This window comes from Lepisosteus oculatus, chromosome 6 (assembly GCF_040954835.1).
Source record: "Lepisosteus oculatus isolate fLepOcu1 chromosome 6, fLepOcu1.hap2, whole genome shotgun sequence".
In the NCBI taxonomy this organism is placed as follows: domain Eukaryota; kingdom Metazoa; phylum Chordata; class Actinopteri; order Semionotiformes; family Lepisosteidae; genus Lepisosteus; species Lepisosteus oculatus.
This window is the reverse complement of record NC_090701.1, coordinates 31265078-31284821: the sequence shown is the minus strand read 5'-3', so window position 1 is coordinate 31284821 and position 19744 is coordinate 31265078. Positions and strand designations below refer to the sequence as shown.

The 19744-nt window shown below is 36.7% G+C and overlaps 1 pseudogene; it reads left to right on the top strand.

The window, feature by feature from the left end:
* Positions 1–3385: 3385 nt before the first annotated feature.
* LOC138239382 (uncharacterized) overlaps positions 3386–19744 on the top strand; it is a 76144-nt pseudogene continuing 59785 nt past the window's right edge.

Genomic DNA, 19744 nt, shown 5'->3' with positions numbered 1-19744 from the left:
CTGGTTTATCACTTAGTTTGTCAGTGCAACTACAAGAAGCAATGTTTTCATTGATCTAATCTTTTCAAACAATCAAGACAGACTAAGAAAACAGAACAAATATAAAATAAAAATATTTAAATAGAAAATATCAAATGAAATTGTGTCTGTAATTTGTGTTGAAGAAAAATATAGTGGGATAGCATGAATACAGAATCAGTAGAGAAGAGATGGCAAGAGTTAAAAAAAAGTTCCCCTGAGCAGATAAATGAAAGGCCACAAAAAGGCAACAAAATAAATTGTTTATTAAATCAGTTAAAATATAAAGAAAAAAAAAACATTTGAAAAAAAAACAACGTCCAGTAAGAATGGGGTTTTCATTATATTAAAAACACACATATAAAAGGGATGTTAAGAAGGCCACAAGAAAGATTTTTCAGGATTCAAAAATAAAAAGAACTTTAAAAGATTAAGTGTTTCAGAGAAACCTTCAGAGGATGAAAGGGAAATGGCAAATATATTAAATGAATATTTGACATAGGTTTTGACCAAGGACGTTATTGACAATATGCCTCAGGCTGAGCAAAAATGAAGCTCTATATTAAGGCGTATTAGCATAGATGAGGCAGAAGGTTTACAGGTATTAGAAGTACTTAAGATAAGAAAATCCCCAGGGTCTGATGATGTATTACCAGTTGTAATTAAGTAAGCAAAAGATGTTATTCATAGACTGTTAATCCTTTTCTAACAGTCACTCAAGATACCCATAATACCCATTGATGGGAAAATTACTAATGGAGCAGACATCTATAAAAGGGACTGCTGAACCAAGTAGTTTTATTTAGTTTCCCATGTTTTACATGAGTTACACCACTTTTGAGTTTCTCCAAAATATGCTCATGAATACAATTTATTTATGATAGATAACATAAAAAATCCCAGCTAGAAGAAACTATTTATAGTCAGCATTAAAAAAAATATACTGTTGGAATCACTCCAGAGAAGTGTTATTCCAAAGACAAATACCTTCTTAGAATGTGTCTTTAAGTAATGTCATACTCTGATAGACTAAAAAGACTGAAACTCTTTAGTTTTGAAGAATATAGTTGCACGTGATTCAGGAATCGATGTTCTCAATCAGTTATTTGATAAATTGAATGAATATTTGATAACCGACTTCTTCAGAATCAACAATAAAGCACAAACCCAATGAAGAGGAAACTATAGAAAGTACTTTTAAATCTTTAAAAATGGAAGCATAGCTATTAGCAAACAAACTAGGTAGATGAGTTAAATTATATTCTCTCTTTGTATTTTTTTTAAATGTCTGCAAAGGAACAAGTAAAGGTTATTTCCATTGTAATCATAGCTGAAATGTAAATGTAGTGGCTCTCTGAAGGCACCAGTTCTGTAGGGTTTGGGCATTTACTGGGACAATTATTAATTGTAACTGTAAATCACAAAATTGATTCTTTTGATGGCTTTAGAATCCAACCATGCGACATAACTCAAACTACGCACACACACAGGTACTAATACACGAGGATACATTTATTAATACATAAAATATGCATATAAACCTAACAGATCTTATCGAGAGGATTATCAGAATACAAAAGGTATATAGTAAGTTACGAAGTGTTACATATATCAAGAGGACATACGTTCAGTATATCACTCATTTAGACCGTTTCATAAATTAACTTGGTTATAACTTCTACGTTAGATACTCAAAACAAGTACATAACTCTTAGGAATTAAATTGATATCAACTGGTTGGGATAACAATTGAATTCTCGAGCTGTAATGCATTGAAGTTGAATACTCATCCAATCTCTGGGGATTCAGATCTCCTGCGGACTCAAAGAAACAGTTGTAGACTGTTGCTGTCCAATCCGCGCTCTCTGGCTGCGTGCCAGGCTGTGCTGTGCGGCTTGCAACGGTGCGCTGCTGATGCTCACTGACCGGCTAGTTAGTGTTGGCTTTAACTAGCAAAGTTTGCGCACAGGAGAAAAGATGACTGTGGGTCCCAGCAAGTCAGGAAGAGGACCGGTTCGTTCCTGATGAAGAGCTAGTTCTGAATAGTGATTCAGCTGTCCACAGTTCTGACCTGTTCACGAGGCCTGCTGCTGGTGATAACCTCGGGTGGATCCTCTGGTTATTCTCTGGCAACCTCTGCTCTAGACATTTAGAACAAAGGAAAGTTCTGGCACTCGGACACACTGGCCGTTCCGTGGTTGTCCGGGCTGAGTCTCAGGATGGTCAGGAGGTGCTCTGCGAGAATGTCCTGCCCTTGGGAGCCTTCTGCTCCTGGGCCGTCCTGCCCTGGAATTCTCCTTTGAATTCCCTTTAGAAAAGTCCACAGAATTCTCCACTGAATCCCTTCTGAATCTTACTGAATCTCTCAGGCTCTCTGTGTTGCCTGTTTTTACCTGGAGGAACTTCAGCTCGTTGATTGGCTGAAGGTTCCATGGGCATCAGAGTCCCACGTGGGTTACTCGGCCCTACCAGTCCCTGATTGGTTGATCAAGGTGAGATATGAGTCACTTACTCCTGACACTTAGGAATGCAGTCCAGATGTCCATCTGGCATTCCCTAGACAGATAGGCGCCAATGGATGACCATTGATCATGATAGCCAGGCTCAGCTAAGTGCATCCCCCTTTGGGAGCTGTCCTTTATCAAAGGAACCCTTAAATCAGCCTGCATGAATAGTTTCTCTGTGGCTGCACCACAGAGATGAACAGAGAAATGGGGCCTCATTTGGGAAGGCTCAGAAACACTTAATTCTTTCCTATTAATAAGCCTCGCCGCTACACCATACTGAAAAAGAGAAGAAAAGAAATACAATGTTTTGACTGTGGAGCCTCCTTCGAGTGTAGGGTCAGGTGTTTTTAATGTCTGTGTTTTAATATAAAGTCATATCTCACCATAAAGTAACCGTAAAGTAAAATAAAACTTTGTTTAAGAATATATGAAAATCCTTAGTAAAATTTCAAACTTTTTCTCGGCGCTGTACAGTCAGGGATGTTGAATAAATGTCTATGACTGGATGTCAGCAATTTACCACTGTGATCACAATGTACAACCTCCTTTGAGCTGGGCTCAGATTTAGCCCTAGATCACTTTAAAGACAACATTCTCATGTTCAGTACATGAGGGTAGTGGTAATCAATGAGCAAAAAGTGGACAATCTCAGAATACCCTCAATTCCATCTGAAAAATGTCTTACGTTATAGGGTGGACCCCCATATTTGTCATTAAAATGCCCTGGAGCATAGCTTTGTCTCTAAGGGCTGCAGGTCTTGTGTAATCAGGAAGTCTTCAATTTCTCTTGCCTGAGATAAAACATTACAGCAAATCATGGCCTGGTTCTAGGGGCTTGGGATCAAAACAGATAAGGAGAAATGGTAGCCAACTGTCCAGTTGAGGTAGAGGTGAAAGAGGAGGGTCACACCTTTGGCTCCACTCTGGCCCCTATCAGATTTAAGCTGATTGGCATGACCCTGATTGAGTCATTGGAAAGTACCTCCAGTGGTCTGTCACAGCAGGAAGCTTCTGCTTCTGGGGTACAGGGCACAGTAAAATTGAGAAGAAGTGCCTTGTAATGAAGTGGAATGGGGACACTCTGGTACAACCTGTTAAGCTGGTCTTTTAGCCTTGTAACCTCAAGGTATAGATGGCTATACCACCACATTGTGAGGTGTTAGTTTTTTCTCCAGGCATTTTGCTTTTGAGAATCACCCCCAACCATGATCCCAGAAGCTTAATACTGATTTAATCTTAAGTGTACCATACTTCCTGACACCTTAAGAGAACTTTGTATATAGATATTTGTGAAATTGTGAATATGTGTTTTCGAAGCGTCTTTCAGGACCCTATGCAGATGACACAATCTGGAAGGGAGTGAACACACACAGGTAAGAGACTAGGAACAGGGCTGGTAGACGAACAGGGGGGGGGTGTGGTCCAGGGCGAACAGTCCAAAAGGGAATCCTAAGGGAAATCTGTGGTGAGGCAAATGTCCAGAGCCGGGGGATAAATCCAAAACGAACAAAACAAAGTTAAAAACTGGAGCGGAGTCCAGCGAGGGGTTGTAAACAGACATGACAAAGTTAAAAACCGGAGCGGGATCCGGCGAGGGGTCGGGGGGAAAAAGGGGGAACGGAACCAGGCGCTCCAGATCCCGGACTCGGGTGGTTCAGGAAACCAAGAACAGAGCGAACATCTGGCTTTTGTAGGGAGGCAGGAACAGGGAGCAGGTGCACAAAATCAACTAAAAAGTGAACGAGCCGGAGGGACTACAATCATGACAATATGAATTTTAATTATGTTTTCAGAAGTACAGGACAGTAATCATATTTGTTGAAACCGTAAAAAAATTCAATTGTCATCATTATAATACAAATACACTGTTACAGTACATAACATAATGAATTTTTTTTCTCCATACACTTTGCATTTTGGTCTGTATTATGAACATACTTCACTAAAATAGTTCATAAACAGTAAGCAGATCTGAAATAGAGCATCTCAATTAAACATCTTGTGGAGCTAAAAGTAACTTTTATTTGCTGCAAATTTGTAAAATAAAGACCCATTCATTAATTTTATTTTTTTTACTGATGGCCATGATGATCCCAATCTATGTAAGAAAAACCTTAATCTCCCATGATAACCTATTTTTTACTGTAAGCCTTTTGCGAATTTACTTTTAAAAGTGTTATATAAAATAATTCTCTTTATTTAATCATTGCTGTGGTAGAATGTTCTTCTTGATATACTGTAATGCTTAAGCTCAATGTTTGTACTTCCAGAGTTACCAGATTTAATAGCAACTGTTCAGTACATTTATTAGCCTACCCAAATGTACCCCAACACTGATTATCAAATGCAAAAATGTATATATACTTTTATATTATATATGTATGAATACAATAGTATATATTATATGTGGTTTGCACTTTCTCTCATTTCTATATGTGTTAATAATGTTAATTTCATGTAAGAGGTTTGCTTAGCTCTAGGTGAGTTTACAGGCAGTATAGCACAGATGATAAAAGGGGTTTTCTGGTGGATTGCTCTTGTTGATAATAATAATAATGTAATGACAGAAAATGAGGCAAAGAGGCAAGAGTGGGGAATAGAGAGAGAAACAGGAGATACAGAGTGGGGGGGGAATATCATCACCACTCTTCCTCTAAGCTGGTGTCATCTTTAATTTTCATATTGTAGAAAGGGAGATTTAGTGCTGGGTTGTATAATATTTTTTTTAAACACAGGTCTTATTTGTCTTGTTGGCCTGTCAAGCTTAGAAGGATTCTCTTTACAGAACTAGTATTGTGGACTTCTTGGTCTGTAAAACAGGCCTCTGAAAATACTTTTATTTCTAGTATAACTGGTATGCGTGTTTTTGTTTTTGTATGTTTTTACTTAGTATTTATTCAACTTTATGTTAGTTTTGGGTCATTATCATGCAGTTGTTTTTGTTAATAAATATTTCTTTTCACAAGTTTGACTCTACTGTTGCGCCAGAGCAGTGCCAGAGAATAAAGAACTCAAAATTAGACTTGATCAGTTTTTAGATAAGATTAGATTAGAAGACCTTAATTATTTGAATTACTTCAACCGAGTGACTACGATTGACCACAACTATAGGCCACATTACTTTTAAGGAAATTTCTGAGCATAATGTCAGATTTTGGTTATATGGCCATTTCAGGTAATACAGTAGTTGCATGACAGCCGCAAATTAATGAGATCACCATATTCTTTAATATAATTATTTTCATATGTGTTGCTGCACTCACTTTGAGTTGTTGTCTATTCTTTTAGTGTACATTTTTTGTCTTTAAAATGTTAAATGCATTGTACATTATTACAAAGCCAGCCATTGTACATTATTACAAAAATTATTACAGTGTGCCAGCTCCAGAGGCAGTCATGCCATCCATTTCAGACCATGCTTCACAGATGAATTGGTGATGTTTAGAGCATCTTCAGTTTTTCTTTTTTTAACATTTTTAATTTTTTTCTGTCACTTTGGTATGGGTTTTTGGTACAGATACACTGCATTGTCCTCTTCATTCTTAACTACATTTCTATGGGCTCTATTCACAACACTGACTAGATGTTTTCAATAATCACCAGGCACTGGAGTATTCTTCATGTCGCCCAATTCTCAATCTGCACTTCAATAATCACTTCAACTCACTTCACTTTCACCAGATGTTTTCCTGGCTGATTCTGTTTGGTCGGGGATGGATGCTTCTGTACTGCCAACACTTGTATGCCTGACACAGCAGCAGCAGCTAGTTTGCCACTTTCTGTCTCTCTCTCTGAGGCCACCCATCTGCAGATTTTAGTCCTCATGTTGCAATTTATGCCATTTAGGCTTCTCCCTCTATCTCAGCTGTGGGGTGAAGATATGACGCTTTCTTGCCAAGCAATGTCCCACTTCTCCAGATACTAATCTAGTCAGCCCTGGTTAAGCTGCCCAACATTGTTCCTTGGTAGAGCATTTAGTCTCCACTGGGCTTGGCAATTGAAGTACCATACAGCCCGCCTGTACAGAACCCGTGATACCCCTCAGTATAGCCTTTCTCAAATCTCCCTAGCTTGCTGAGTCCTAAACCTGTAAGCCAGCCCAATCTATTACTAGAAAGAGCTAGCCCTTACTTTTTCTGGATGGGAGCCTAGGTAACAACTCAAACTCTTTTCCTTACAACAGAGGTCTTATAAGCCTCCTAACGAACCCATGTGAGCAGCCCATTCCACCTATAGCCATTCCCAATAGCTCCTTTCCCTTATGTGGAATTTCACTTTGTCCGAGTGTTTGTTATTCATTTAAACCTGCTCTGTCTCATTCTGTAGGTTATTCCATTTAACAGGCAGACTTGGCTCAAAAATGAGTCAATCTTCTGAGGCTGGGTTGTGAGCCAAGATGGTAGCTTCTCTACTACATCACAAACCTCTGTTCAGTGCCATGGGTTTATTTATAACCCACTTGATTTAATATCTCATCTAAATTGAAATTTGATGTGTTTATTTTTGTCTAATTAGGCAACATAGAGCATCCATGCATTTTCTAAACAACTTATCCAGTACAGGGTCACAAGAGACACTGGCGTTTAACTGTGCAAGCAATGGGCATAAGGTGGGATCCATTAAGAATGGGACACTTGTACATTGCAGGTCACACACAGACAAACACACACATTCATACCAGGGCCAATTTTTCACAGAAGCCAACTAGCCTGCCAGTATGTTTTAGGACTGTGGAGGAAACCAGAGTACCCAGATCTAACATATGCAAATACAGAGAGAACATACCAAACTATACATCGATAGAAAACTGGAAATTGAACCCAGGGCCCAGTGCTGCAATGCACAAATGCACAAATGCTAACCACTGTGCCAGGGTGGCACGGTGTAGGTTTGACAGAATTACCGTCATGAATGTCTAGCATGATAAATAAATTGCAGCTCTTCCTTGTCCTCCTTAATGTTTTTATCAGCACATCAGCTTTCATGAAGTTTTTATTTGAAAAGTTTTACTGCAGTGAATATGGGTATAGCGTTTTGAAAATATACATAGTACCTACAAACAAGTGCCAGGAGTAGTAATTTTTTTTCAAAATAAAATTGAAAAATAGAATGTTGTATTATGTAGTATATTATCTAGTATTTATGAATGTTTTCCAAAAACTGAAAGCATTAGATCAGTACGTTTGAGCTTCAAATATCTGTACAATGCAGTTATTTCCTATGGAAATACAGGTCTTATTTGAATTGGCAGGCAAAACTATTTTTTTCTGATTTCATCAAGGGGATTATTTATAATATCTATTTATGTAGGAAAATGCTAATACCAACAGAACAATTACATAAAATCTACATGTATTCCTAGATTTGCCTAAATTATTTTTTTGTGAAAAGTTTCAGTGCATTCCTCATAAATTAGAAGACATTTTTGGTATTTCAATAATTAAATTCTTACTTGAGTAAAAAATACATTAATCACAATGAAAACTGCATAACAATAGTATTACTGTTGATTCTCAAGGACCAGATGGGCCTCTTAATTTCTCTCAACCTGAGATCTTAATTACTTACTCATTTGCTGAACCAAACCACTTCAACACTTGACACTTACTGTAAATAAAAAAACAACCCACCTGCCAACAGCAAATTAGATAGTTTTAAATAATGGGCTCACATTACATTGAAAATAAGACAGAGGCAAATGAAGTGCTACAACTAAATATTTGGTTCATAACTGGAAACTGAGCTTTAAGTGTGATTTAGGTTCAGACTGAAATAAATGTATGCAATCTGCTGAAATACCTACCCCTACATTCCATTTCACTCTTCTGATTCCTTAACAGTGTTCTCAAAGGCAGAAGACATGTATTTGGTTTACAAAGTGTAGTATTATTAAGGGTTGAATTATGCTTTTTACACACGGAGAACTATGTGTGGATGTCGACTTGAACATTTAAAATTTCTTTATTTGAAAATACTTAATTGATCTAATATTTCCTTATTTTATTATTGTTAAATCAGTAGAAGAAAAAGTTTTAGAACAGTTGCAAAAAATATTATTGTTAAAAATTAAGACACGAAATCATTGGAAATGGATAGATGCATGTTGTCTGTTGATTCCTGAGCCCTTCACTCTTTTTAAGACACTATTACATTTCTAAATAATAATAATTTGCCAGGTCTGTGTTGACTGTCATTAAAAGCAAATAGTCCCCAAAAAGGACATACAAAAGAGAGAAGTAATAATTTAATATAGCACTAGGTGTCACCCTTGCAATATACTAAGATATATTAAGGGTTGATACAGTTTTTATTATCTGTATGGAGCACTAAGTTTAAATATATACTGCATACAGTATGGTCAGAGTTTTGATGAAACCATGAAAATTGTTGCCTACAATCATAAGCTTAACTTTACTTTGAAGACCAAAGAAATAGTGAGAGCCCTAAGACATATCCTTGAAGTTTTCTGAGAAGGAAGCTAGGCAAAATGTCAGTTTGACAGGTTTTTTTTTTTCAGGATAATAAGCTAGGTTCAACTTGATCAAGTCATAACAGCTTAAGAGTAGCTATTAGAATTGCATAACTGTTACAGAAAATCTCAGTTACTGGATTTGGACACTGTATATTTTGTGTAAGTAATTATTTCACAAGCTGCCTGCCACAGTGGAGAACTGAAACTGAAAATATTTTATTCTGTCACGTGGTTTGCCTGTGCTCTATATCCTTGTAGTTTTAGAATTTCATAGGAGAAATAGAATTACCAAACAAAATAATAGCAAAAATAATGTTCAATTTGACAGATATGTAATCACATCTTTCAAAAAATACCTGTTTCTCATGTTACAGGCAATTCTAAAAAGTAAAATATTTACTTTTTGTTAAATATGTTAACATGGCAATCTGTCATGTATCCTTTGCAGTGTACTGTATCATAAACCATTTTTACTCTTTTAGCCTAAATATATCCCAGAGCATTTATACAGTATTTTCGTTCTCTTCTACTTTATCTTCCTGACATATTTATTCTGAAATACTACAGTAGAATTAAGGACAGGTGCAAGTCCACCAGTATCTGCAAGTATCAGACAGAGGGATTTTTGTAGCAGACCCAGATGTCATTGTGGACACAAAGAGACAGTGGCATTGAAACAATTTGGGAATAAAACAACAGGGACATGTCTTGAGGAGGTTAGATTGAAAAGCTATGTTAAGATGCGAGCTGTAAAGTTGGAAAAGGCAAAGTAGTTTTTTGACAATTGACACAATTAGTTACTTGATTGTTGGTGACTTTTAATTAGGTAATTAATTTGTGTAAATCAATTAGTTCTTTTGCTGTTGGGTGATGTTTAACAGGTGTGGGAGTGCCTTTAAGTAGTGTTAGAACTGGGGTATGTGCTTGAGGGCAGCAGACCTGTGTAGCACTGTAGCACTATAGCACAGGGTAAACTGTGCTATAGTGCTACAGGGTAAACTGTGTGCAGGGTAAACTGTTTATTAGGTAGTGTCTATACCTTCTCCTTATTTCCTGCTTTGCTTGACTTGTGGAGGAACTGTGGAGGACTTGTTGTTGAAATCCTAAGCAGTCTGTAATTTGTTTTGGATTCCTACACAGGCCCAGATTTGTGAATTTTCTTAGCATTAAAACTCAGGTCTTATTATCATCCTGTGAAGTGACTTACAGTAATTCCTCCAAACCCGTGCCAGACTGTCACAGAAGTTACAAGCTGTGGTTAATTCTGTGCTGAACATGTAAAGGAAAAAGAAAAATACATTTTTACTTTTCAGTGTGGAATTAACCCCTATTTGTTTCCCTACTACTGTACACTGTTTCTGACTAGTTATGAAAGGCTGGCTATGTGATAGCATGAGTACCTTTCTTATGGTATAGATTAGGTCTATTTTTTGTGAAGAGCATAACAAGCACCAAAACATGTGATATATTGTACAAAAGCCTAATTCCATCATATGTGGATTTATATGGCTAGGTTAGACTATAGACCTCAATCTCCTTGCTCACCTGTCATGATGTGTGGGTTTTTAATTTTCTGTGACAATTAGAAATAAGAACAGTAAACTGTGAGAGTGCTGATGACTGTTAGGAATCAATCATGCATCATTCATAGTGTCACAGAAGAATTCTAAATCACTACATATGCTTTATTGATCTGTAGAAATGTGACTCTGGCCTGGGGTCATTTCTCCTGATCTGGATTGAGGGAATTTTAAACAAACACCTGCTGTACACGAAACTTCAGCTGAAAGACAGGATAACATCATCAAGAATAGCCACTAGACAATATTTACAGTAGAATATAAATTCTTTAACCCCGACTCATATCAATAAAATGGCGGACTCAAACTATAAAACTGTTTGTAACAGTGTTGCAATTTGGTGAAAAACTGTGAGAATACATGTTTTGTGTTTCCTTCAGTGTTCTCCAGAAATGGCCGTTTTTGTTACAATTAAACTAATCTCAAACCTTCACTGGACGGGGATGTGACTCCTTGCATCCCTACAGATACAACATCAAAACATGCATAACAAACCAAGTAGAGTAATAGTATACATCCACACCCGAAGAAGAATAGTACACACTCACACCCTAAGAAGGCACCACAGCCGAAACATTGTGTTTTCTTTCTTCTCTTTTCAGCATGAAATAAACCTATTACTTGTTCCTGAGTAACAGAATATATTGGTGAGTCAATTTGCTGCATTATGAAAGGTTGATCCTTATCTCTGGGATTGCCAAGATAAGAGTTAATAACTGCGTGTTATGGTCTACTGTATGATTTATCCGTTTCACACAGTAAAATCACATTTTATATTATCACATACAAGTAAATATGCATTTTCCATTGTGAACTAAAGTATCAAACATTTTTGGAATAATAGTTCGAATTTGGAGAATTATACTATGAATAAAGAAGTAATACTCAAAGATCTGTTGGCTAAACATTTCTTGATGAGTTTCAACTTCCCATTGACACAGAGCTGGGCTGGTCCATAGTCTGACATTTCAGATTTTTACTTTGTGCATAGAATGTTCCGGTACAGAGAAAAGAGATAGAAGCATGTTGCAGAGAACAGCTCCATCGAAGTTAGTGTTGTGCTGAACTTCTGTCTCTAAAACAGTCTGCATGCAGTTGTCTGATTGGGTCTGGCCGCAAATAAGATGGGTGGGAGAAACTTGGTTTGTGCTGGCTATAGCTTTTTCCTGAATTTAAAACACAGGATTTCTTCTGCTGAACAATATCTTGGTCTGAATACTGACTCTGACTGCTTGCAGTAAAGTGGTTGGGAATGTCAGAGTGCCAGGATAGTTATAAAGGGAAGTGAAGCCAGTGTGTTAAACAAAAAAACATTACATTAAGGAATAACATCACAGCTGATGATTGGTTAGAATGTTATCAGTTCTATAGGTATGGTCCTGGTATGCACCTTGCAGGTCCCTCATTGGCTGATCATTATTTGGGTGATGGACAGTGAACTCTAACCTATTGTCCTGGAATGAAAGGGAGTAACAGATTGAGGGAAACCAAACTGCATAATGTATTGTATAATTAGGGAGTTTTGGAATGAACGCAGCTTTACCATTGCCTTGCCTGAGTTCCAGATGTGAAAGATGTTTTCCCTTGTAGCTGATATTTACACAGATTCTAAATTGCTTTGTCATGGCAACATAAAGATCATTAGAAATATTTAATTAAATATTTAATTTTACATGTACAATTATTTCTAAGTGTAATTATATACTTAACCTTGTTACTACAACACCTTAGGTATTGAATTGAGCAGCATGTCAGCATGAGACTAAAAAGGTATCAACAACTCTTTCTGCACTCCCAGCTGTGTCAAAAAAAGAATGGCACCCCTTTGGCTTTTTTATCAAGAGGAGAAGGAAAATCTTCCTAGGGCTGCACTACTCACAATGGATCTACACACCTAATTACTTTGTAATTAGCTCTTCTGACGTGTCCATTTCCCTGTAATTTTGCTAAAACATGACAGCAGAAAATATAAGTAGAGTAGACTCATGTTTTATGCAAAATATTTCACACAATTCATGTATACTATAGGTGGTCAGTGACAAAAAACAAAAGAAAAATCAAGTACTGCAAGAAATGTCACAAATTCTAATCTGGCACAACACCCCTGAGCTATGCTTAGGGAACTAGTTACAGAGCCTTTAGCTCTCCAGTGCTTGCTTTATCAGAGCTTCTTGTGGCATCACCCTGAATATGGCTCGTTAACCAAATATTAAGGGGAAAGGCAAGTAAAAAAATGTGCTAGATTTGGAGTTAAAAATATAGATTTTAAAGAACTGAAAGGGGTGGGATGACAGTGACCAATTAAGCAAGTATGTATGGCAGGAATTAATTTTTGATTCATGCATTAGAGACACAGAGGAGACTGCTGATGAGAGCAATGCATTAGCTGTGTTTCCTGAATATTATTATTATTAAATTTTATTTGATCTATTCCATATACTGTACCGTACTCAATTTGCTGTATTACTGTTTTCATAATACTTTACATAACATACTGTACATACAAATACAAATAAACTAACAATTGATTTTACTTGTTTAAGGGAGGGGAATAGGAAGGTCCAAGGAGGATGTTCTGTTTATACACAATTGTGGGTAGACACACTATGTCAGGAACCTAACTACCAAATAAAACACAAGTCTAATGTACAGTACATTTCTAAACAAAAATAAAAAATACAGATACATTAGGTTAAAATCAGATACTATACATTTCTCTGTGTGCACACATGATCACTTGCTTTTGAGCAGTCATGGTCTCATTAAATCATTTTAAGGAAAACCTCTTACATAAAGTCCACATACAAACATGTTACTTAAGCTAAATAAACTAAGTAGTCCAGACATCCAGTTTGTCTTCACCAACTGTTTCATTGTTTATCATATTATGATCTTTGCTATCTGGTTTTTACTTCGACACGTTAAGCAGTCTTCAATGTCTGTGCAGCATTTTTCACAGTGAGTCGTAATAAGTTAAGTTTACTCATACATCAGATAGGAAAACAAAGTATCATGGCAAACTGTTCCACTATCATCTAGTTCTGTTTTAGAGAGTAGTTGCAGGTTGCAGATTTTATTCCAGCCTCAGGATCCTGTTACTGGGGTGACTACAATGTACAAATTGTTTTCTCCAGAATGTAGTCTTGCCTTGTGCTATGCTCCCAGGATACTGCATGTTCCAGGAAAAGCTTAATAGCAATACACAGTTGTCTGATGATGAATGGTTGGATTGATAAGATGCTATTTTCCCAACTAGGATAATTGGAAACAGCTTTTAATAAACATCTTTCCCAGCTACATGTCTGTCAGCATCAATGGTGAAAGATAATGTACAGTAGTTCTTACTTGATATGTGAGGGAAAAATAATATATGGTTTCTGCAGGTTTTATTTAGTTAATGGTTAAAAGTTGAATGATTGTGTAGAAAGTATAAGGGAATATGAAACTGGAATTGAGTGTAAAGCATCTAGGGTCCCTTTATTCACTGGAAACCATACTGGTATGCTGCATGAGTAGCCAGGCTTTAAGTATGGGCATAAAAAACAGAAGATGTGAACCAGAACAGTGCCAGGGAATGGTGTCAATGGCACACATGAATATTTTGTTCACTCTATATTTAGGGGTATTGCTGATAATTTTAATCTTTGAATGGGCAGTTTTTATATAAATGTGCTTTCTATGACAGGAAACATAAAACACATTCATTTGCAAGCCTGTTGTCATCCTCTGTGGTCATGAGATGAATGGACCATTCTGCAAAGGTCTGATTAAAATATTTTAATAGATGGAGCCCTGCAACCTCATTTAGAGTCTCATTTTATGGGTGACCCATCCAACTATGAAAATGCTTAAGCCTCTTCAGTGAAAATTACCTTTCAAAAGGTGCAGTAGTGGACCTAGCATTTTCATTCATTATCAGTACCTTCCTCAAAGCAAACTACAATCTCAGCAGTTGCAATATAGGAATTTTTTTTTGTAATTCTCATTAAACTCAGACTTCAGACATAACCTTTTTTTTTGGGTCATTTCAATTTAACACACAAGCACACCAAGAGTCTATATTGCATGTTCATTTAAATATTGAATTTTCTACAAATTTACAAAACATAAAACTGTAATTATGGAGCAGAAAGATGCGACATCAGTCAGTTGAGGCAGAAAGGCATCTTGTATTAGTTCATATGAAGATAATTGAGTTTAAGGGAAGAACTGTTTTGTATTTTCCAATTTATGCCCACCGAATTGTACTTTTTGTCCTAATGTCTTGGCTCACACAAATGACTCTTGTTCTAGTGAGAAAAATGAAGGTCCTCTGAAACATCCACCCATTGTGTTATTCATCATTTTGACAGACTCAAGCACAAGTTCCACAGAATCTTACAGAAAGTTTAATGCAGACTGGAGGACCAGCCTATTCCTAACTGAGGTCACACCAAGCCTACAGGTACTTCAGAGGCAGCAGCTGCTTTGCATGGTAAACTGAATGATCCCTGTCCAAAACCCAGGCCTCCCTGTTACCAGCTGGTGCTCTGCCAACCACTTTTGAAATTTAATTGGCAGTCAGATGTTGACTGGTGACTGACTGGATGAGGGTACTATGGTAGCATGGCTATAAGTCATTATGCTACTGGGCAAGTTTCAAGTTTTCAAGTTGTTCCCTGTATGTTTGTGGGTTTTCTCCAGTCACACCAGTTTCCTACCAGCTCCAAAAGACATGCACGATAGGTATCACTGTCTATCATAAATTGGCCTTTTCTTTGTGAATCAGCAATGAACTGGACTTGCATCATGTCCAGGTGGGATAGGTTTGTGCTCTTCCTCGTGCCTTACACCCTGTGCATCCAGGACAGGCTCTGGCCTTTTACAACTCTCCCCATGAATAGTAGTTTTCTGATAACAGATGGATTAATTGTGGTTAATGGTTTAATTGGATTGTTTCATTGGATAATGTATAGGTCCAAAGTTTCTTTAATAGCTCAATTTAAAACATACTGTATACTGTACGTATAAACAAAATCTATTTTGTTTGTTAAAATACTATGGCCTTCTTTGTTTAATCCAACAGAAAACTGTATTTAAAACAATACGGTACTTGCTTTCCTCAAGTGAAAAAAAGAGAAACTGCTGCTTTGTACTGTGGTAGGTGAAACAGGTGCTCAATAGATGATTGTGGCCCTTGATTAAAGAATAACCCAATTAAAGTCCTTCAATCACTGTGTTATTCTGATTTAGACCAGAACATATTGTCTGGATTGTGAGTTCCGTGCTTCTCTTTTAGGCTCTTTCATTCTGTTGAGATGGGGATAGTGATGAGTGTATCAAGGTGAGCTTGATAGACTCATTAAAGGATTACACAATCCCTAGGGTAAAGCTTTCAGCTCAGCAGTCTGGCCTGTTGATTACACTTCATATTGTGCTTGACCTGTGTGGATTCAGTTGGTGGTCTGGTTTATTTGCTGTTGTACTAGCTTCCCCATAGCGAACCTCTCTGTTACTTGAATGAATGCAATGGAATAAGTGTACACTCTGGAATATTTGTTTTATCCTGCTGCTGAGTTATGTGAGTAACTCTGGCATGTGACAGTGTGAAGAAGAGCTTGTGGATGTAGGGCATACTGTATATGTTTTCCCCTAATGGAGCCTACCTCTATGACAGGAAAACACTACTTAACATGCCATATACAGTATTTAAGCAAAAGATGGCTAGTTTAATTCTTGGTCTTTGATCACAGTGATAGATCATTTACAAAGCTAACTCGTTTCCTTAGTGGTTTCTTATCTTATCCTTTATTTCACCTCTGCCTTGCTATACTTTTATCATTTTTACAACATTTGGGGCACCTCAATGTGTAAGTACTGTAAAATACAGTACAATGACCGTTTTAACCCTTTTCCAATTTATTTAGTCTATTTTGTCTCTTCTTCTTAAGGCGTTGATGGAGTAATAAGATCACTTAGTGTATAGGAAAATGACAAGCAGTGATGGTCTGCTCTCATAATTGCATCAAGAAAACGTTGTACAGTATACGTATACCTAGCTGCCTGTAGCTCCATTGATTGCAGACAGTAAATACTTATAAGATATACAGTATGAGTCCAACTACATGCATTTGCTTTAGAAAGTCTACAGAAATCAAGAGATGTGTACTACAAGCAATCACATAACATTTATTCTCCAAACAAGTAATTGGAGAAAAGAAAGCCCAACTTTGCTTATTAATTTAATGGGATTTATGTCTGGGACTGTAGAGCTTTGAAACTTCTTAACAACTGAGTTTTTTAAATATAACAGCATTTATTTTTTATAGTAAAATGCTGCGCCTTATTTATTTCAAAAGAGTTCATTTTATGGCTACAAATGCTTTTGCAGTAATTCGGTCAAATTCTAATTTATGCTACAAAACACATAGAGATGTTGGCATGGTGGTGCAGTGGATAACATTACTGCCTCATATCACTTGGGTCCTGGGTTCAATTCTGGAACTGGGGTGCTGTCTGAGTGGAGTTTGTATATTGTCTGTGTGTTTGCATGTTTTTTCTCAGGGTGCTCTGGCCTCTTCCCACAGAGACATACAAGCAGGCTTTGCTTCTTGGAAAATTAGCCCTGGTGTGAGTGTGCATGTCGGTGTCTGTATATGGCTTAAGATGGGTAAGCATTTGGATGGACGTGCATCTGGTCTTGCATCCATCGCTTGCTAGTAAAGGCCACCCAACCAACCAGATAGAGGTTGCCCAGCCATCCTGTGTGTGGTAAAGCAGTTAGAAAATGGATGTATGCAATAAGAATACTTTATATTACATTATATATGCAGCTGACAATCTACAAGTCTTTGATGAGTTTCATTTTCTGTAAATATGGCCTCAGTTAGAGCTGCTAACATCAAACATCACTATTATATTTGTTTGTTTGTTTGTTTTTCAGCCAAATTGACTTTTGGAAAGAGCTAATTAACAAGACAACAGAAATTCTATTTGAAATGTCATATATTATATTTCACATTTCTCATACATCTTGAAGATCTTCTTATAACAAGTTTAATTGTGATCTATTATGCCACAGTGTCCAGGAGTGCGGTCTTGTGGGTGACCAGACAGGCTGGAATCCAAGCAAAGGGCTTTGGGCATCTTAAATCAGTTTTTGGGAGGAAACCAAGAGGATCAGGCAGCCGGGTGTCTCCACTGGAGTGGTGCAGAGATGAGTCTTGGCTTTCAATTACAGAATGAATCCATGGATTTAGAGTGCTGAGCTGATTGCCAAATGGCTCTCAGTAACTCAATGTCAGAGCACCAGTCTAGTGTTGAATCGAGCCTGAAATGTGATGAATAATTGGGTAGCTTGATTAGAAGATGTGCTATCTAATTGATGGGCAGCTGGATGAACAGACAAGTGGCCTGATCTCATTTTCACCCAGTCCACTGGAAGGTGAGTGCTCGTGAGAATGCTGTGGTCACCCATTGCAACTGTAGGCTGTGAGTGACTTCTTTTGATATCCACAAGGAAGAATTTTGTTCCCAGCGTGCGTGACAATGATCATGACATTCCTTTCCAGTAATGGGTATAAAGACCTTTACGAGGCAGCAATGTGCTTCTATAGACCTTTCCAAATGGATTTTTTTAAAACATTTAATATTTTTTATGCAGGAATGTAGCAAATTTTACTAAAAGAAATCAGATATTAAGTGTTTTGAATTTTATTCTTACTCTTCTATTAAAGATGCTAGTTTTTTTTCTGTTTTAATTAAAAATATTTGGTTCACTCTAAAGAATGGAAGTTTGCAGATTGAAAGTGCTTGGGCTTGGGTGCACTATATGTCCAGTATGTAATGGAATGTAAATATTTCCATTGCCAGAAACCAGGGAATAGACTTATACTGTATATTTATTTAGGAGTATTTAAGATGTATGGCATATTTATTTTGTTATTGTTTAAATTAATTGTTTCTCATTAGCATGGTGTGTAAGTGAATACAGTATGTTAACCTTTTCCCTGTGTTCTTATGATTTATGTGAAAGCCTTTCTATGCAACTTTAGTTCAGTTTGCATAATTTCTTTTCTAAACAGCAATTTTGCAATATTTATACAGTGTGTGATCTTTTGTAAATCAAAGTACTATTAGGCAATTTTTTCCTCTATTACACACTTTGTCATTATTTTCACAATGTGTAGAAACATTTTTACTGAGCAAGACATGTATAGAGCATCCCAGATTTATTTATACCCCTAAAGAAATAAGAAAAAAACATGTTCTCACCATACACAGATAACATCGCATAGAACAATAACATTTGCAATATTTTTTATAGTCATGCTTTTTTGATTAATAATTTATAAAATTTGCAAATGTATATGTTCACCTAATGCCATTCTCAAGCAGATCTTTTCAGCATGTGATCTTCAGTTCACTAGTTCAGATCCCACTAGTCTACAATCACTGGGCTTAGTTCCATCAATGTCTCATCCTGCCAGAGGATGAGAGGTCCTTGTGACAGTCAGGGTTACTGTGGCATGTTAAAGGAGATTAATCCTTTTGAAAACTTCACATTGGATATTATTTTAAACCTCTCTTCTTTTAAGTCTTGATGCACAGTTTTATTGGGTATTATCTCAAAATGCATTACATACTACAACTTGGCATAACACAAAAAGCTGTGTAGCAAATGCCATAAAGCAATGAATTTTAAATACTGCATATTTCACAGAACATATATCTAGTCATTTTTTATTAAAGACATTTTGCCATATCTTATTTCTGATGTAAATGTTCCAAGGCAAGTTTAAATATACCACTGGATTGCATTTTATGTCTACTTCAGCTAATCTGACATGCAATGTCAGCTTGTTCACAAATAAAGTGAAACATTTTCAAATACAGCTGACAATGACATCTACTTCATGGGTGTTCATAATGGTAAATGTATATTCTGTTTATTCAATGCTCTTATATTTCCTTTGTTGTGTTTCTCCAAGAAAAGTATTACAGTATATGTTACCATACACATCCATGCATAACTCATTACAGTGGGTTTTACTCCACTTTACTGTGTTTTGCATTGTCCTATCATATTATTTCATACTCTGCATCATTAATCCAAGTCTGTTTTGGTAACAGACACATGCAAAGATACATGTTAAGTAAAAAAAAAACTGATCTTTATTTACAGAGGG